Genomic DNA, 13,587 nt, shown 5'->3' with positions numbered 1-13,587 from the left:
TGGGAGTTGATCGTCATCCCAGAGGGGAAGTCGGAAGACCACTTGTACTACTTCCAGTAAGCAATTGACTGTCCAACAGTCCTTTGTGAGGAAGATGAAATATGACAGCAGTCATCCTGTTGCAAAGCGGATAACTGAGGCCTTGACACTTATGTTGGTGTTAGACGTGCATACGGTATCCGTCATTAGTGCAGTGGGATTTAGACAATTGATGGAGGTATTGTGTCCCCAGTACCAAATCCCATCTAGGTTCCACTTCACTAGGCAGGCGATACCGAGAATGTACAAAGACGTCAGAAAAAGAGACACCAGTGTCCTACAAAATACGGTTGTATCCAGTGTCCACTTAACCACAGACATGTGGACAAGTGGAACAGGGCAGACTAAGGACTATATGACTGTGACAGCCCACTGGGTAGATGTATTGCCTCCAGCAGCAACATCAGCAGCGGCGACAGTAGCAGCATCTCACAAACGCCAACTCGTTCCTAGGCAGGCTACGCTATGTATCACAGCTTTCCATAAGAGGCACACAGCTGACAACCTATTACGGAAACTGAGGGACATCATCGCAGAATGGTTTACCCCAATTAGACTCCCCTGGGGATTTGTGATATCGGACAACACCAGCAATATTGTGCGTGCATTACATCTGGGCAAATTCCAGCACGTCCCATGTTCTGCACATTCAATTAATTTGGTTGAGCACAGTTTTTTGAAAAATGACAGGGGTGTACAGGAGATGCTGTCAGTGGCCCGAAAAATTGCTGACCACTTTCGACATTCTGCCACCACGTGCCGAAGACTGCAGCGACAGCAAACACTCCTGAACCAGGCCCTGCCATCAACCAAAGCAGGAGTTGATAACAAGGTGGAATTCAACACTCTATACGCTTCAGAGGATGGAGGAGCAGCAAAAGGCCATTCAAGCCTATACATCCACCTACGATATAGGCAAAGGAAGGTGAATGCACCTGACTCAAGCACAGTGGTAAATGATTTCTGTCTTGTGCAAGGTTCTCCAACCCTTCGCACTTGACACACGTGAAGTCAGTTCAGACACTGCCAGCTTGAGTTAGGTCATTCCCCTCATCAGGCTTTTGCAGAAGCAGCTGGAGAAATTGAAGGAGGAGCTAAGACGGAGCGATTCCGCAAAGTATGTGGGACTTGTGGATGGAGCCCTTCATTCACTTTGCCAGGATTCAAGGGTGGTCAATCTGTTGAAATCAGAGCACTACATTTTGGCCACCGTGCTCGATCCTAGGTTTAAAGCCTACATTGTATTTCTCTTTCCGGCAGACACAAGTCTGCAGAGGTGCAAAGACCTGCTGGTGAGTAAATTGTCAACTCAAGCGGAACGTGACCCGTCAACAGCTCCTCCTTCAATTTCTCCCGCCACTGGGGCTGCAAGGAGAAGGATAAGATTTACTAGCCCACCCGCTGGCGGTGATGCAGGGCAGTCAGGAGCGAGTGCTGACATCTGGTCCGGAATGAAGGACCTGCCAACGATTACTGACATGTCTACTGTCACTGCATATGATTCTGTCACCATTGAAAGAATGGTGGAGGATTATATGAGTGACAGCATCGAAGTAGGTATGTCAGAAAGTCTATACAGAGCTGGTCCTAGGCATAGGTAAACTAGGCAAATGCCTATGGCATTTGGTATGCCTAAGGGCACCAGCAGCTTCTGCTGATTAAAATGATATGCGGCATGCCTATATTCTGTGTGTAGCATTTCATATGCAGAAACCGCTACAGTGGCACACAGTATACAGGTATGCAGCATATAATTTTAATCAGCAGAAGCTGCTTGCGCGTCTTAGCCACACAGCAATGCAAATAAGATGCATTTTCATCAAAAATAGGCACCTGCCGTTAGCAGAGCTGCCAGCTGACTCACGCCAGGCATCTCCTGCTGCATGGCACACTGAGGCAAGATGTTAGAGGACACATCTGTATCCAAGCAGAGGCAACAGTGTTAGCGGTCATGTGAGTGCTGTGTGTGAGTGGGTTGTTTGGGTTGCATTTTTTTTCGTGATTTTTAACCCATTCCCACCCCTTCCCACTGAAAAACATGCTCTGATCTCTCCATATTATTTTAGTCAGTAAAAAAAAAAAAATATTCTTTTAAAAAATATATAAATAATACTTGTGGCTCCTAATAGACAAACCAAGTAGATAATCCCTTCTAATATAAATAGATATGCTATTAGCAACAACAAAAAACACACAAAAAAATATGTTTTTAATTTTTTTTTATTAGATTCCGCCAGCAAAATGAGGCGGACTGAAATTGACGAAATGACTGTCGAAAAGCACTGTTGTCGAATCGACATTCTTCAATTGAATATACTTTTGTCGAAAAGCCGCATTTTTACCATTGCAGACATGTCGAATTTAACAACTGTCGAATTTCAAAAAGTCGAATCTGAAACGTCCGTTTTTTTGTCGAAAAGTACTGTATTGCATTGTCGATTTTTTTTGTGTGTCGAAAATGCCCCGTTTTTCGACATTTGCGGCAATTCGACCGCAATTGCATATACCCCTATGTGTATAAAGGCATTAATAAAGGTTGGCATAATGTGTAAGGCGCATTGTGTTTATAAGGACATTAATAATGTGTGTCATATGTGTAAGGGGCATTACTGTGTAGTATTATGTGTATAAATGCATTACTAATGTGTTGCATTATGTGTATAAGGTGCTCTACTGTGTGGCATAACGTATAGAAAGGGCACTACTGTGTGGTCTAATGTGAATAAAGAGCAATTCAGTGTGATGTAATGTGAATAAGGGGCACTACTGTGAGGAGTAACATTTATAAGGTAAAGTGGTACTACTGTGTGATGTAACATGAATTAGGGACACTATCACATGATAAAATGTAAATAAAGTTGAAGTACTGTGTGGCATAATTTGAATTGGGGGTACTATTGTGTTGCCATGCCATGCCCCTTGCCAGCAAAAACACACACCTTTTTGGGCTGTGCGCCAAATGTGCTCACTGTTCCTGTTTAAAATATAGGAAGTGGGAACACCAAAATAAGGACTGCTATGGGTGAGGGGTGATGGTGCTGGGAAAGGGGTGCAGGGTCAGAGGTGGAACTAGCAGTGGTGCTAGGGGGCACCAGCCAAAATCTTGCCTAGGGCATCATTTTGGTTAGGGTCGTCTCTGAGTCTGTATGTATACTGGCAGGATAAAGAAGCAATTTGGATGCCCTTGCACAAACTGGCTTTATTTTCCCTAAGTTGCTCCTCCTCCAGTGTGTACTCCGAAAGAGTGTTTAGTGCAGCCGGTAACCTTGTCAGCGATCGGCGTAGGAGGTTACTTCCACAAAATGTGGTGAAGATGATGTTCATCAAAAAGAATTATAAATTCCTCCGGGAAGACCTTTACCAGCAATTGCCTCCAGAAAGTACAGAGGGACCTGTGATGGTGGATTCCAGTGGGGACGAATTAATACTCTGTGAGGAGGAGGATGTACACAGTGAAAGGGGTGAGGAATCAGAGGATGAGGTCGACATCTTGCCTCTGTATAGCCAGTTTGTGCAAGGAGAGATTGATTGCTTCTTTTTTTGGTGAGGGCCTAAACAAACCAGTCATTTCAGCCACAGTCGTGTGGCAGATCCTGTCGCTGAAATGAATGGTTTGTTAAAGTGTGCATGTCCTGTTTATACAACATAAGGGTGGGAGGGAGGGCCCAAGGACAATTCCATCTTGAACCTCTTTTTCTTCTTATCATCATGTGCTGTTTTGGGACTATTTTTTTAAAGTGCCATCCTGTCTGACATTTCCGTATATATGTCCAGTGGTACTGCCATTTAATTCCAGTGATTTGGACGTATAATTCCAGTGATTTTACCATTTAATTCCAGTGATTTGGACGTATAATTCCAGTGATTTTGCAGTTTAATTCCAGTGATTTTGCCATTTAATTCCAGTGATTTTGCCATTTAATTCCAGTGATTTGGATGTATAATTCAAGTGATTTGGACGTATAATTCCAGTGATTTTGCAGTATAATTACAGTGATTTTGCCATTTAATTCCAGTGATTTGGACGTATAATTCCAGTGATTTTGCCATTTAATTCCAGTGATTTGGATGTATAATTCCAGTGATTTGGACATATAATTCCAGTGGGAATTGTTTGTGTTGCTTGGCTTAGTCATACAGCTACCTCACTGCACCTCTTCTACATCTTTGCATGAGGTGCTGTTTGGGGCCTAGTTTTTGAAAAGTGTCATCCTGTCTGACACTGCCGTATGAGTCCAGGGGTACTGCTGTATTAGTCCTGGGGTACTGCCGTACACCAATTGCAATTTTTTTTTTAAATGACTGGGGCGTGCTGGAGATGCTGTCAGTGGACCGAACAATTGCGGCCCACTCTCGACATTCAGCCACTGTGTGACACTACTAGATGGGCCAGGTGGTTGTGTCGCTTAGCTTAGTCATACAGCAACCTTGGTGCACCTGAATCAGGCCCCTTGTGAGGCAAAGTGCACTGAAATATGCGGCATATTAAGCTTATCTTCTTATCTATAGTCTTCTACAGTTGCTTTAATTAGGATTGTATATAAACCAGCTAAATGATGTGGGTGGATATTTACCAAATCTTGGAAAGATAAAGTACCAGCCTATCAATATCTTTTATTTTACAGGCTGTGATAGAATAATGATAGAAGCTGATTGGTTGGTACTTGCACAAACAGTAGTTTTAAAAAGCAAACATGAATAGCAGCTTCTTAACTACTTCCCTGGCATGGCTGCATCAGATGCGACCACACCAGGAAGTGTTTTATCTGACCTGGTCGTACAGGATGCGACCAGTCAGATAAACAGTGCTAGCAGCAGCAGGGAAGAGAAACTTCCCCACAGTGTTGCTGTGCTGCCGATCCTTGCTGATCGGTCAGCACGGCAGGATCACCCCCCTCAGCAGCTGCAGACAATAGCAGCCGCTGGGGAAGTATAAAACAATCCCCTCCAAGCCCCCTACCCTGTGTACCTGGACAGTCCGGGCTCTAAAAGGTAAAATCGCGATGGTCGTGATGTTACAGATAGTCGAAATGTTTCCAATTGATGTTTGAAAGAATATATATATATATATATATATATATATTTTTTTTTTTTTTTAACAAAAATCATTTTGCATATGGTTAAATTCATGTACTTAACCTAATTCATTCATTAAAAAAAAGACAATTTCTGAGCGGTTTTTGGGTTATAAAATCATCAGTTAAGTGGTTAAATTAGATTTTTAATATCAGTGAATGTTTTTTTAATCTAGTGGTCATCTTTCAAGTATAACAAAGCAATTTATCCCATCAACCTGATAGACAAGACTCTCGCCTTGAATGCTAGGTGCATTGGGAAATCAGTTCCGCGCACAACTGTGAGCAGTTGCAGTGACCTCTTTGGACACTGCCACACCTCATCAGCAGGTGGCCATGCTCCCTTGACATAGTACAGGGGTGTCAAACTCACAGCTCATGGTCTGCATGCGACCTCACCGCATCCTTATGCAGCCCGCAGGAATGGGCGTTGGCAGGTCACAATGGGACTGAACTGTGTCCCTGGTGTTCTGCCTCCATCTGACCACGGGGATGTTAGCCCGCTACCTGCTCCACCCACTGGCACCCATGCAGCGGTGTGAAGCAGGCAGTCAGGGAGCCCTGACAGACAGCCGCAGCACTTCAAGCCGCAGTCGTGACTTTCAGAGCCCTTAAAGCTGCAGCCCTTCCAGCTGGAGCGCTGACGCCCTGAAGCAGCATGCCCATGAAGGAGCATCCTGCTAATGTAAGTCTCTGGGGCATGCTGCACAGGGGATAGGGGTGCATTGGGAGACACAATGTGTAGTATGCACTATACTGGGAGACATTGGCCCTAATTCAGACCTGATCGGTGCTAGGTTTTTGCACAGCAGCTGATCAGGGTGGTCATTCCGAGTTGTTCGCTCGCAAGCTGCTTTTAGCAGCTTTGCACACGCTAAGCCGCCGCCTACTGGGAGTGAATCTTAGCATAGTAAAATTGCGAACGAAAGATTAGCAGAATTGCGAATAGACACTTCTTAGCAGTTTCTGAGTAGCTCCAGACTTACTCGGCAACTGCGATCAGTTCAGTCAGTTTCGTTCCTGGTTTGACGTCACAAACACTCCCAGCGTTCGCCCAGACACTCCCCCGTTTCTTCAGACACTCCCGCGTTTTTCCCAGAAACTGCAGCGTTTTTTCACACACACCCATAAAACGGCCAGTTTCCGCCCAGAAACACCCACTTCCTGTCAATCACATAACGATCACCAGAACGAAGAAAAAACCTCGTAATGCCGTGAGTAAAATACCTAACTGCATAGCAAATTTACTTGGCGCAGTCGCAGTGCGAACATTGCGCATGCGCAATTAGCGAAAAATCGCTGCGATGCGAAGAAAATTACTGAGCGAACAACTCGGAATGAGGGCCCAGGTCTGAACTGCGCATGTTAGACAGCCGACGACCGTCTCAGCCCTGCGATCACCTCTGCCTGATTGACAGGGAGAGGCGGTTGCTGGGCGGGAGGGGGATGTCCAGTGGCACTTGGCAGCCATTTTAGGGGTGCGGTCCGGGCAACACAGGTGTGCCCAGACTGTGCGAGGGGGCGGGCTGCAGCCACTGCGACCAGCACAGCGACGAGTAGCTCCCTGCCAGCACGCAGGAGCTGCACTGGTGGGGAGCTACTCTTCAAGTACTAAAGCATCGCCGCTGTGCGATGCTTTTGTACTTGTGCGATGGGGTAAAGCCTGACATGCAGGGCGGACTAGCCCTGTGCTGGGCGTCCCCCCGCATGTCAGTGTGCCTGATCGTAGATGTGCTAAATTTAGCACATCTACGATCAGGTCTGAATTAGGCCCATTATGTGTAACTGGTACTATACTAGGAGACATTATGTTTAACTGGCACTATACTGGGAGAAATGTGTAACTGGCACTATACTGGGGGCATTACTTGTAACTGGCACTATATGGAGGACATTATGTCTAATTGGCACTATAGCGGGGCATAAAAATAAAAATATTCTGAAACTGAACATAAAGGGGCATGGCGGTAGTCAAACGGGGGGCGTTGCGTGGGTGTGATCGGGGCAGCTGCGTGACATCTCAGGCAGCCACTGTGATAACAAAATGTTGACGGACCTCCTGCGATTATGCTTAATTTGCGATGCAACCGCAATTTCTGCGTGGCCATTGAGGGGGGGGGGGTTAGCATGCTGGGCGGCCCCCAGCATGCGAACAAAAGAATGGCAAATTCTGACACTTAGCAGAATTTGCAATCCTTACTGAATCAGGTCTGTAGTATCATAATAACAAGAGTTGGAAGTTTGTAAGGTATGAAACATTATAAGATAATGAGCCGGTAATTACTTCAAAGTCAAAGTGCTTTAGAATTTCCTACTGATTGTAAGATATACAGTATGCAGCAACATGTTTTCAAGGACACAGCAAGAGGCAACTAATGCTTATACTGTAACAAATAGTTCTGATGTCAATAAGGCCTTAGGGGGACATGTACTAAGCAGTGATAAAAGTGGAGAAGTGAGCCAGTGGAGAAATTGCCTACTATGAAAGTATACAGAGCAGCTGATTGGTTGCCATGGCCATCTTCTCCACTGGCTCACTTCTCCACTTTTATCACTGCTTAGTACATGTCCCCCTTAGACACCAACCTAGGTGTTTGTGCCACCTCATTTTTCACTCATGTCACTGTGGGGGAGATACATGAACCCAGAACAAGATCTGACTGGGCGGATGCTATTGAAATATAGTTTTTTTCTTTTTCTTTTTACTTTATACATATTTCTCTGACGTCCTAGTGGATGCTGGGAACTACGTAAGGACCATGGGGATTAGCGGCTCCGCAGGAGACTGGGCACAAAAGTAAAAGCTTTAGGACTACCTGGTGTGCACTGGCTCCTCCCCCTATGACCCTCCTCCAAGCCTCAGTTAGATTTTTGTGCCCGGCCGAGAAGGGTGCACACTAGGGGCTCTCCTGAGCTTCTTAGTGAAAGTTTTAGTTTTAGGTTTTTTATTTTCAGTGAGACCTGCTGGCAACAGGCTCACTGCATCGAGGGACTAAGGGGAGAAGAAGCGAACTCACCTGCGTGCAGAGTGGATTGGGCTTCTTAGGCTACTGGACACCATTAGCTCCAGAGGGACCGAACACAGGCCCAGCCTCGGAGCTCGGTCCCAGAGCCGCGCCGCCGGCCCCCTTACAGAGCCAGAAACAAGAAGAGGTCCGGAAAAATCGGCGGCAGAAGACATCAGTCTTCAACAAGGTAGCGCACAGCACTGCAGCTGTGCGCCATTGTTACTCAGGCACACTTCACACTCCGGTCACTGAGGGTGCAGGGCGCTAGGGGGGGGGCGCCCTGAGCAGCAATGTAAAACACCTTGGCTGGCATAAATACACCACATATAACCCCCAGGGCTATATGGATGTATTTTAACCCCTGCCAGAACTTACAAAAAAGCGGGAGAAAAGGCCGCCGAGAAGGGGGCGGAGCCTATCTCCTCAGCACACAGGCGCCATTTTCCATCACAGCTCCGCTGGAAGGACGTCTCCCTGACTCTCCCCTGCAGTCCTGCACTACAGAAAAGGGTAAAAAAGAGAGGGGGGGCACTAATTTGGCGCAGTTTTAATACTTACAGCAGCTATAAAGGAAAAGCACATTTTATAGTGGTATTCCTGTTTATATATAGCGCTCTGGTGTGTGCTGGCATACTCTCCCTCTGTCTCCCCAAAGGGCAAGTGGGGTCCTGTCCTCTATCAGAGCATTCCCTGTGTGTGTGCGGTGTGTCGGTACGATTGTGTCGACATGTTTGAGGAGGAAAATGAGATGGAGGCGGAGCAATTGCCTATTATACAGTTGTCACCCCCTGGGGAGTCGACACCTGAGTGGATGAGCTTATGGAAGGAATTGCGTGACAGTGTCAGCTCGTTACGACAGACAGTTGACGACATGAGACAGCCGGCTACTCAGCTGGTGCCTGTCCAAGGGTCTCAAACGCCATCAGGGGCTTTAAACGCCAGTTACCTCAAATGGCAGACACAGACACGGATACTGACTCCAGTGTCGACGATGATGAGACAAACGTGACTTCCACTAGGGCCACACGTTACATGATTGAAGCAATTAAAAATGTATTGCATATCTCTGATAATACAAGTACCACTAAAAAGGGTATTATGTTTGGTGAGAAAAAACTGGCTGTAGTTTTTCCTGTATCCGAGGAAATAAATGAAGTGTGTGATGAGGCGTGGGTTTCCCCCGATAAAAAACTGATAATTCCTAAAAGGTTATTGGCATCGTACCCTTTCCCGCCAGAGGATAGGGCACGTTGGGAAACACCCCCTAGGGTGGATAAAGCGCTCACACGTTTGTCAAAACAGGTAGCACTACCCTCTCCTGATACGGCCGCCCTGTAGGAACCTGCCGATAGAAAGCTGGAGAATATCCTAAAATGTATATACTCTCACACGGGTGTTATACTGCGACCAGCAATCGCCTCAGCCTGGATGTGCAGTGCGGGGCTGGCGTGGTCGGATTCCCTGACTGAAAATATTGATACCCTAGATAGGGACAGTATATTACTGACTATAGAGCATTTGAAGGATGCATCTCTATATATGCGTGATGCACAGAGGGATATTTGCCGACTGGCATCAAGAGTTAGCGCGCTGTCCATTTCTGCTAGAAGAGGTTTATGGACGCGGCAGTGGTCAGGTGATGCGGATTCTAAAAGGCACATGGAAGTATTGCCTTATAAGGGGGAGGAGTTATTTGGGGTAGGTCTATCAGACCTGGTAGCCACGGCAACTGCTGGAAAATCCACATTTTTACCCCAGGTAGCTTCTCAACCTAAGAAGACGCCGTATTATCAGGCGCAGTCCTTTTGGCCCCATAAGGGCAAGCGGGCAAAAGGCGCCTCATTTCTGCCCCGTGGCAGAGGGAGAGGAAAAAGGCTGCAACAAACAGCCAGTTCCCAGGAACAAAAGCCCTCTCCCGCCTCCGCAAAGTCCTCAGCATGACGCTGGGGCTTTACAAGCGGACTCAGGCACGGTGGGGGCCCGTCTCAAGAAGTTCAGTGCGCAGTGGGCCCACTCGCAAGTGGACCCCTGGATCCTTCAAGTGGTATCTCAGGGGTACAAATTGGAATTCGAGACGTCTCCCCCTCGCCGTTTTCTAAAGTCTGCTTTACCGACGTCTCCCTCAGACAGGGAGGCAGTAATGGAAGCCATTCACAAGCTGTATTCCCAGCAGGTGATAATCAAGGTACCCCTCCTACAACAGGGAAAGGGGTACTATTCCACACTATTTGTGGTACCGAAGCCGGACGGCTCGGTGAGACCAATTTTAAACCTAAAATCCTTGAACACTTACATACAAAGGTTCAAATTCAAGATGGAGTCACTCAGAGCAGTGATTGCAAACCTGGAAGACGGGGACTATATGGTGTCTCTGGACATCAAAGATGCTTACCTACATGTCCCAATTTGCCCTTCTCACCAAGGGTACCTCAGGTTTGTGGTACAGAATTGTCACTATCAGTTTCAGACGCTGCCGTTTGGATTGTCCACGGCACCCCGGGTCTTTACCAAGGTAATGGCCGAAATGATGATACTCCTTCGAAGGAAGGGAGTTTTAGTTATCCCTTACTTGGACGATCTCCTGATAAGGGCAAGATCCAGGGAACAGTTGGAAGTCGGGGTAGCACTATCTCAGATAGTGCTGCGCCAGCACGGTTGGAATCTCAATATTCCAAAATCTCAGCTGACCCCGACTACCCGACTCTTATTCCTAGGGATGATCCTGGACACAGTCCAGAAAAAGGTGTTTCTCCCGGAGGAGAAAGCCAGGGAGTTATCCGAACTAGTCAGAAATCTCCTAAAACCAGGCCAAGTCTCAGTGCATCAATGCACAAGGGTCCTGGGAAAGATGGTGGCTTCTTACGAAGCAATCCCATTCGGCAGATTCCACGCAAGAACCTTCCAGTGGGATCTGCTAGACAAATGGTCCGGGTCGCATCTTCAGATGCATCAGCGGATAATCTTGTCACCAAGGACAAGGGTGTCTCTCCTGTGGTGGTTGCAGAGTGCTCATCTTCTAGAGGGCCGCAGATTCGGCATTCAGGACTGGGTCCTGGTGACCACGGATGCCAGCCTGAGAGGCTGGGGAGCAGTCACACAGGGACGAAATTTCCAGGGCTTGTGGTCAAGCCTGGAGACATCACTTCACATAAATATCCTGGAGCTAAGGGCCATCTACAATGCTCTAAGCCTAGCAAGACCTCTGCTTCAAGGTCAGCCGGTGCTGATCCAGTCAGACAACATCACGGCAGTCGCCCACGTAAACAGACAGGGCGGCACAAGAAGCAGGAGGGCAATGACAGAAGTTGCAAGGATTCTTCGCTGGGCGGAAAATCATGTGATAGCACTGTCAGCAGTGTTCATTCCGGGAGTGGACAACTGGGAAGCAGACTTCCTCAGCAGACACGACCTCCATCCGGGGGAGTGGGGACTTCACCCAGAAGTCTTCCACATGATTGTGAACCGTTGGGAAAAACCAAAGGTGGACATGATGGCGTCCCGCCTCAACAAAAAACTGGACAGGTATTGCGCCAGGTCAAGGGACCCTCAGGCAATAGCTGTGGACGCTCTGGTAACACCGTGGGTGTACCAGTCAGTGTATGTGTTCCCTCCTCTGCCTCTCATACCCAAGGTACTGAGGATCATAAGAAGGAGAGGAGTAAGGACTATACTCGTAGCTCCGGATTGGCCAAGAAGGACTTGGTACCCGGAACTTCAAGAGATGCTCACAGAGGACCCGTGGCCTCTACCTCTAAGAAAGGACCTGCTTCAGCAGGGACCCTGTCTGTTCCAAGACTTACCGCGGCTGCGTTTGACGGCATGGCGTTTGAACGCCGGATCCTGAAGGAAAAAGGCATTCCGGATGAAGTCATCCCTACCCTGATCAAAGCCAGGAAGGATGTAACCGTGCAGCATTATCACCGTATTTGGCGTAAATATGTTGCGTGGTGCGAAGCCAGGAAGGCCCCTACAGAGGAATTTCAACTGGGTCGTTTCCTACATTTCCTGCAAACAGGACTGTCTATGGGCCTAAAATTAGGGTCCATTAAGGTTCAAATTTCGGCCCTGTCGATTTTCTTCCAGAAAGAACTGGCTTCAGTTCCTGAAGTTCAGACGTTTGTCAAGGGGGTACTGCATATACAGCCTCCTTTTGTGCCTCCAGTGGCACCTTGGGATCTCAATGTAGTTTTGGGGTTCCTAAAATCACATTGGTTTGAACCACTCTCCACTGTGGACTTAAAATATCTCACTTGGAAAGTGGTAATGTTGTTAGCCCTGGCTTCAGCCAGGCGTGTCTCAGAATTGGCGGCTTTATCCTATAAAAGCCCTTACCTTATTTTTCATACGGACAGGGCAGAATTGAGGACTCGTCCTCAATTTCTCCCTAAGGTGGTTTCAGCATTTCACTTGAACCAGCCTATTGTGGTGCCTGTGGCTACTAGGGACTTGGAGGACTCCAAGTTGCTGGACGTAGTCAGGGCCCTGAAAATATATGTTTCCAGGACGGCTGGAGTCAGGAAATCTGACTCGCTGTTTATCCTGTATGCACCCAACAAGCTGGGTGCTCCTGCTTCTAAGCAGACTATTGCTCGTTGGATTTGTAGTACAATTCAGCTTGCACATTCTGTGGCAGGCCTGCCACAGCCAAAATCTGTAAAAGCCCATTCCACAAGGAAGGTGGGCTCATCTTGGACGGCTGCCCGAGGGGTCTCGGCTTTACAACTTTGCCGAGCAGCTACTTGGTCAGGGGCAAACACGTTTGCTAAATTCTACAAATTTGATACCCTGGCTGAGGAGGACCTGGAGTTCTCTCATTCGGTGCTGCAGAGTCATCCGCACTCTCCCGCCCGTTTGGGAGCTTTGGTATAATCCCCATGGTCCTTACGTAGTTCCCAGCATCCACTAGGACGTCAGAGAAAATAAGAATTTACTTACCGATAATTCTATTTCTCATAGTCCGTAGTGGATGCTGGGCGCCCATCCCAAGTGCGGATTGTCTGCAATACTTGTACATAGTTACAAAAATCGGGTTATTATTGTTGTGAGCCATCTTTCAGAGGCTCCTCTGTTATCATGCTGTTAACTGGGTTCAGATCACAGGTTGTACGGTGTGATTGGTGTGGCTGGTATGAGTCTTACCCGGGATTCAAAATCCTTCCTTATTGTGTACGCTCGTCCGGGCACAGTATCTTAACTGAGGCTTGGAGGAGGGTCATAGGGGGAGGAGCCAGTGCACACCAGGTAGTCCTAAAGCTTTTACTTTTGTGCCCAGTCTCCTGCGGAGCCGCTAATCCCCATGGTCCTTACGGAGTTCCCAGCATCCACTACGGACTATGAGAAATAGAATTATCGGTAAGTAAATTCTTATTTTTTTTTAACTCATTGCTTATGTAAATGCAGTGGGTGCGGCATGCGGAGTATTAGTCATTCTGTCTGGACACCGCACATCCACTTAAATCAGCAGA

The sequence above is a fragment of the Pseudophryne corroboree genome, chromosome 3, assembly GCF_028390025.1.
Source record: "Pseudophryne corroboree isolate aPseCor3 chromosome 3, aPseCor3.hap2, whole genome shotgun sequence".
Classification (NCBI taxonomy): Eukaryota; Metazoa; Chordata; class Amphibia; order Anura; family Myobatrachidae; genus Pseudophryne; species Pseudophryne corroboree.
The sequence above is the reverse complement of the archived record's forward strand: the minus strand, read 5'-3'. Positions refer to the sequence as shown.